Source organism: Maylandia zebra, linkage group LG12 (genome assembly GCF_041146795.1).
Source record: "Maylandia zebra isolate NMK-2024a linkage group LG12, Mzebra_GT3a, whole genome shotgun sequence".
Classification (NCBI taxonomy): Eukaryota; Metazoa; Chordata; class Actinopteri; order Cichliformes; family Cichlidae; genus Maylandia; species Maylandia zebra.
The window spans coordinates 9,837,119-9,843,270 of NC_135178.1; the positions used below are offsets into that span (position 1 = coordinate 9,837,119).

General features: G+C 46.8%; 1 long non-coding RNA gene across 1 annotated transcript; it reads left to right on the plus strand.

The window, feature by feature from the left end:
- The first annotated feature begins 4,216 nt into the window (after nt 1-4,216).
- Nucleotides 4,217-4,783, plus strand: LOC143421337 (uncharacterized). Its single transcript, XR_013100971.1, has 3 exons — nt 4,217-4,282; nt 4,360-4,508; nt 4,590-4,783. It is a non-coding gene; the product is annotated as an uncharacterized LOC143421337 (long non-coding RNA).
- Nucleotides 4,784-6,152: the final 1,369 nt, after the last annotated feature.

A 6,152-nucleotide genomic window follows, 5' to 3' on the forward strand; every position in this document is an offset into this window, starting at 1 on the left:
ATCGTTTTTCTTTGGCGCCAAAGACTATTACCTCAGTTTTGTTTTTGTTTAGCTGGAGAAAATTGTGGCACAACCAGTCATTGATTTCCTCAATGCATTTACCAAGAGCCTGTACAGGGCCTCGGTCTCCTGGTGACATTGTGATATATATTTGTGTGTCATCTGCATAGCTGTGATAGTTTATTTTGTTGTTGTTTATAATCTGTGCCAGTGGGAGCATGTAGATGTTAAACAGAAGGGGTCCCATGATGGAACCATGGGGAACTCCACATGTGATACTTGTCTGCTCAGATGTGAAGTTACCTATTGATACAAAGTATTTCCTGTTTTCTAAGTATGTTTTGAACCAGTTTAGTACAGTTCCTGAAAGACCTGTCCAGTTCTCCAGTCGTTTGAGTAATATGTTGTGGTCAACTGTATCAAATGCTGCACTGAGATCCAGTAAAACAAGGACTGACATTTTTCCACTGTCTGTATTCAGACATATGTCATTAAACACTTTGGTCAGAGCGGTTTCAGTGCTGTGGTTCTGTCTAAAACCTGACTGGAAGGCATCGTAGCAATTATTCTGTTTTAAGAAGTAACTGAGCTGTTGAGAAACTGCTTTTTCAATGATCTTACTTAAAAATGGGAGATTTGAGATCGGCCTGTAGTTGTTCATTTGTGTCTTGTCAAGATTGTCCTTTTTCAGTATAGGTTTGATTACAGCAGTTTTTAGTGATTCTGGAAACACACCTGATAATAAAGAAAAGTTGACGATCTGTAACAGGTCTGACTCTAAAGTCTTTGAGACCTTTTTGAAAAAACTTGTTGGCAGGACATCTAAACAGCAGGAGGAGGAGTTCAGTTTACCTAAGATGTCCTCCAGGTCTTTGCTGTTAATAGGTTGAAACTGTTTCATGGTGTTTAAACAGTTTTTTGGTGGACACAGTACATATCCTGGATCTGCTGTTGATGTACCAATTGCTTGTCTAATTTTTTGGATTTTTTCAGTGAAGAATTTGGCAAAGTCATTGCAGGCCATGGTCGAATGAAGTTCAGCTGCCACTGACACAGGAGGGTTTGTTAGCCTGTCAACTGTAGAAAATAAGACCCGAGCATTATGGCTGTTTTTAGTGATGATGTCAGAGAAGTATGACCTGCTTGCATTCCTCAGTTGTAAATTATAATTGTGAAGTTTCTCTTTATAAATGTCATAATGAACCTGGAGGTTTGTTTTTCTCCATCTGCGCTCAGCTTTCCTACACTCTCTTTTTTCATTTTTCACTAGTGTGGAGTTTCTCCATGGAGACTTTTTCCTTCCAGAGATAACCTTCACCTTAATGGGAGCAATAGTGTCCATTACATTTAACATGTTAGCATTGAAGCTATTGACGAGCTCATTGACTGACCCTCTGGACAGGTCAGGTGTTAATGGGAAGACCTGGTTAAAAATTGCACTACTGTGTTCAGTTATACACCGTTTTGTGATCACTGTTGTTGATATATTTGTGTGGGCTGAGATTTTACTTTCAAAGAAAACACAGTAATGATCAGACAGGCCTACATCAGACACAGTAACCTTTGAAATGCTCAGGCCTTTGGAGATCAGTAGGTCAAGAGTGTGTCCTCTATCATGTGTGGCCTCTGTTACATGCTGAGTCAGCCCAAAGTTGCCCAGAGTGTTACTCAGGTCTTTAGTCCCTTTGTCCTGAGGGTTGTCCACATGAATGTTAAAATCCCCAACAATAATTACACAGTCAAAATCAACACAGATCACAGACAGCAGTTCACTGAGGTCATTAAAAAAGTCTGTGCAGTATTTGGGAGGCCTGTAAACATTAAGAAACACAACTTTGGATGGGGCCTTCAGCTGTAAAGCCACATATTCAAAAGACTGAAAACTTCCAGGAGATAGCTGCTTACATTGAAATGATTCATTAAATAAGACAGCAACCCCCCCTCCTCTCCTGCTCACCCTGGCCTCACTGATAAAACTGTAGTTAGGAGGGGTCGTCTCGATGAGAACAGCTCCACTGTTACTTTGGTCCAACCAAGTTTCAGTTAAAAACATAAAATCAAGGCTGTGCTCAGTGATTAAATCATTAATTAAAAATGTTTTCCCAGCTAAAGATCTAACGTTTAATAAAGCCAACTTAAGTGTTTTAGAGGTATTACTTGTCCCCTCGTGTTTGGGAGCAGTCTGTGGCACACAAGGTATGTTTACTATGTTTAAAGATCTTTTAGAGTGCAGCTCTCTGTGTTTTGACCAGGCCACATGTCTCCTGTCACCTAAAAGTACAGAAATTTTAAAACCTTCTAGTAAACAGGGTCCCAGCTTCTCCTGGGAAAAGTCACCACTGCCATAATCCTCACAGCCCGGACCCTTCACACATCACACATCAGACTGCGGAGACAGGGCATGAAGAGGAACTAAGGGGGGCGAGGCTGGGCAATGTGACTTCGATTGCTCTGTTGAGGGTGGGACTCGATGGCGAACCTTTGGCCGCTCTGGTGGGGGGTTTATGGGGGACAAAAAGGGATTGGGACAGGGGGTAGATCTGAGCCCAGCATTGACCCGCTCCATCATCTCTTCAGTGAATTTCAGGTGTGGGGAGGAGGGAGAAAGGGAGGGGGAGGAGGGTGATGGCCTGTCAGGGGTTTGGGGGACTGGGGAAGGTCGTGGTCCCTTGTCCTGGTCGTTGGTGTTGTTGAGAGAGTTGGAGGCAAATAGGGACCCCTCTTCTTGCCTTAGATGTCTCTCCTTTCTGAGGCTCTTCCTCAGATGCCTTAGATGTCTCTCCTTTCTGAGGCTCTTCCCGGGTGGGGGCAAATGGAGCTCCTCCTCAAGGTTTCTGCTGGGCTTTGTCTGTTCTTGGAGTACTGTTTGTTCCTCTTTATGAGATAACTCCTCGTTTATCTCAGCCTTGGCACCAAGCACAGATGGATGACGTATGGAATAAAACAAGTTGGAGGTGAACAGTTTCACCCCTGACTTGTTAAAATTAAATCCATTTGCTTTGAACAGATGCCTGCGTTCCCAAAAAATATTAAAGTTGTCGATAAAATGCACTGAGTGGTCAGCACATGCTGATATAAGCCATTTATTCAGTGTAAACAACCTGCTGAATCTCTCGTCTCCTCCTCTGACCGGCGGTACAGGTCCACTGATGAATACAGCTGCATTCAGAGAGTTTACAGAATTTAATAATCCAGTAAAGTCCCGTTTCAGAACCTCCGACTGTTGTTTGGACACATCGTTTGACCCTGTATGCAGGACAATGTTTGTCACAGTTGGATATTCATCTGCAATTTGAAGAATTCTCTCCTTCAGGTTGTTGACCATATCCTTAGGAAAGCAGAGGACTTTAGTGTTCTTACCGCGCATCCTTTGTACATCCTTTACGGCAGAGTCACCCACAATCAGAGTTTCAGGCCTAGCCTTTAGCTTTCCCTGTGGTCTTTTGCTATTCAACAGATTTTCAGACCTTACTTCGCTGCTTTTAGATGGATGGTTGTCCGATATAGATCCAGGGTCCTTTGATAGTGGAGCAAATCTGTTCTGCAGTTTCACATTCAGTCGTTTTGGGGGTTTGTTGTTATTCTTCCTATTCACGGTTGTCCAGTCCTGTTTCCTCCCGTATACAGGGGTAGAAGAGCTTCTCTGTCTCGTAGGAAGTGAAAGCCAGTCGGTTTCAGAGATTTCAGCTCGCTGTGCCCTGCCTGTGGTACGTCCTCCCCCTTCCAGGAGACATGATTTATGTCTTGGTTTTGCACCAAGACAGTCCAAGGGGGATTATCACTTGAGGATTTATAATAATGCACAGAGTCTACTTTCTTGGTCATGTTATCTGTGCTCCTTAGCTGTGTACTAGCTTGCTCATCGCCATTGTTTTGAATCAGAGGCAAGGTTGTTTCATTTCCACACAGTCCATTTACCTCCACGTTTACTTCTAAGCGATTAATTTTTGTCTCCAGTACTGCAATCTTCTGCAGGAGGCTGTGGTAGTCATCTGTGGAGAGGGAAGGCATCTTGTTGCTAGTTAGCCTAGCGGTTAGCCCCTTTCCAGGCTATTGAGGCTGCTCGGTGCCCAGACGCTGTAATCAGGCTTCAGCTGTGTCTAGGCCACAGACACACGGAGCGCTGAGGATAAGGTAACTATAAAAATGTTGCTGTTTCTGTTAAGAACTGTCATGGTCCGCGGCCCGGCGTCTGAGGTGCTGATGGGATGCGATCACCAGGTGGACCATTTAATCCTGCCCAGCCTGCTGCTCCACGCCAGTCCGTAGTCGTCCTTCAGCGGTAACGTACACCTGCGGGAAAGCCCTTATGTAAACCTATCCGTGTGAACTAACACTAACTCTGCCTTGTATACTCAGATCACAGCTCGGCGTGTTTGAGCCACCAGCCTGTCCACCTGCCTGTCCGGAATTTGGATCACAATCAGCCCCAGCCCCCTCGCCCTTTCTGGAGCTTCTCCCCACGGACCCTCACCCCTCCCTCCGGTTCCCTTGGCCCCGCTATCATCGTAAGACGCGTACACTACCTCCCCTCGTATGCTGCCGGTTTACCCGCACCCCAATAATCCTTTTTTCGTTTTCTGTTTCAGCCTCCCACGGTCCCGCTCTCGGCGTTTCCTGCGCGATTCTTCTCCCGGTCCCTCGGTTTCTCTGGTTCCGTGCGTTTTCTCCCTTCTACTCTCCCGGGACACTCTCAGTTATAATAAAGTTTATTTTTTCTCTCGTACCGCTGTGTGTGTGTTCTGCTCCTGGGTCCAGCTTGTGTGTGTTGAACTTCGGTTCTTGACAAGAACACTTTAGTCCTAATGATCTATGAGTGTCCAGAAGCTATCGCAGATCGGACGCTCTCGGCTTTCTCCGGAGGAGAGGGAACGCCGATTTCGGGCTGGAGAATGCCTGTACTGTGGGAGACCCGGTCACCGCATCGCTGTCTGCCCGGTCCGCCCAAACGACCCGGCCCACCGGTAAGTCCGGGGATACGGGTGGGCAGCACGTTAAGCACTACTAGACCCCGATTATTACTGTCCGTTACCCTCGTAACTAATAACCAGACCTTTACATGCTCCGCGCTGGTAGACTCCAGGGCGGAACAGAATCTTATGGATGAGAGACTGGCTAAGAAATTAGCTGTGTCCCTCACGCCACTCGAGCCGCCCATCCCTGCGTCCACGTTGAATAATCAAGTGTTTGCTTATATCACCCACCAAACTGCACCTGTACAGTTAGTCACATCAGGGAATCACCAGGAGCAGCTTTCCTTTTTCACTTTTCCCGCTCCTGACACCCCGCTTATCTTAGGTTACCCCTGGCTACAGAAACATAACCCTCGCATCGATTGGGCCGGAAAGAGGATCGCAAGCTGGAGTGTGTTCCTGTCTGGCGAACTGTTTGGGGTCGGCCGTTCCCTCCGCCTCAACGAAACGAAATTCAACCCCGCCACCCGCACCGGACCTCTCTTCCGTGCCCCCCGAATATCACGATCTTCGGCAGGTGTTCAGTAAGGACGAGGCGCTCTCACTACCTCCTCACCGTCCTTATGACTGTGCCATTGATTTACTCCCGGGAGCTTCGCTGCCCTCTAGCAGACTGTATAACCTGTCTCGCCCCGAAAGAGAAACCATGGAGAATTACATCCAAGAGTCGCTAGCGGCAGGACGAATCAGGCCGTCGTCCTCCCCTGTCGCTGCGGGTTTTTTCTTTGTGGGAAAGAAGGACGGGACGCTTCGCCCCTGCATCGATTACCGGGGTCTTAACGACATCACCATCAAGAATAAATATCCCCTCCCACTAATTAATTCTATTTTTGACTCACTCCAGGAAGCCACAGTCTTCACCAAGCTGGATCTGCGGAACGCCTATCACCTGGTTCGAATACGTGAGGGTGATGAGTGGAAGACCGCCTTCAACACCCCACTGGGGCATTTCGAATATCTGGTGATGCCGTTTGGACTAACCAACGCCCCGGCGGTTTTTCAAGCTCTAGTCAACGACGTGTTACGGGACTTCCTAAATGTGTTTGTTTTCGTATACCTAGATGACATTCTGATCTTTTCCAAAACACCCGAAGAACATCACATCCATGTGAGAAGCGTACTACAACGGCTGCTCGAAAACAGGTTGTACGTCAAGGCGGAAAAATGTGAGTTCCACGT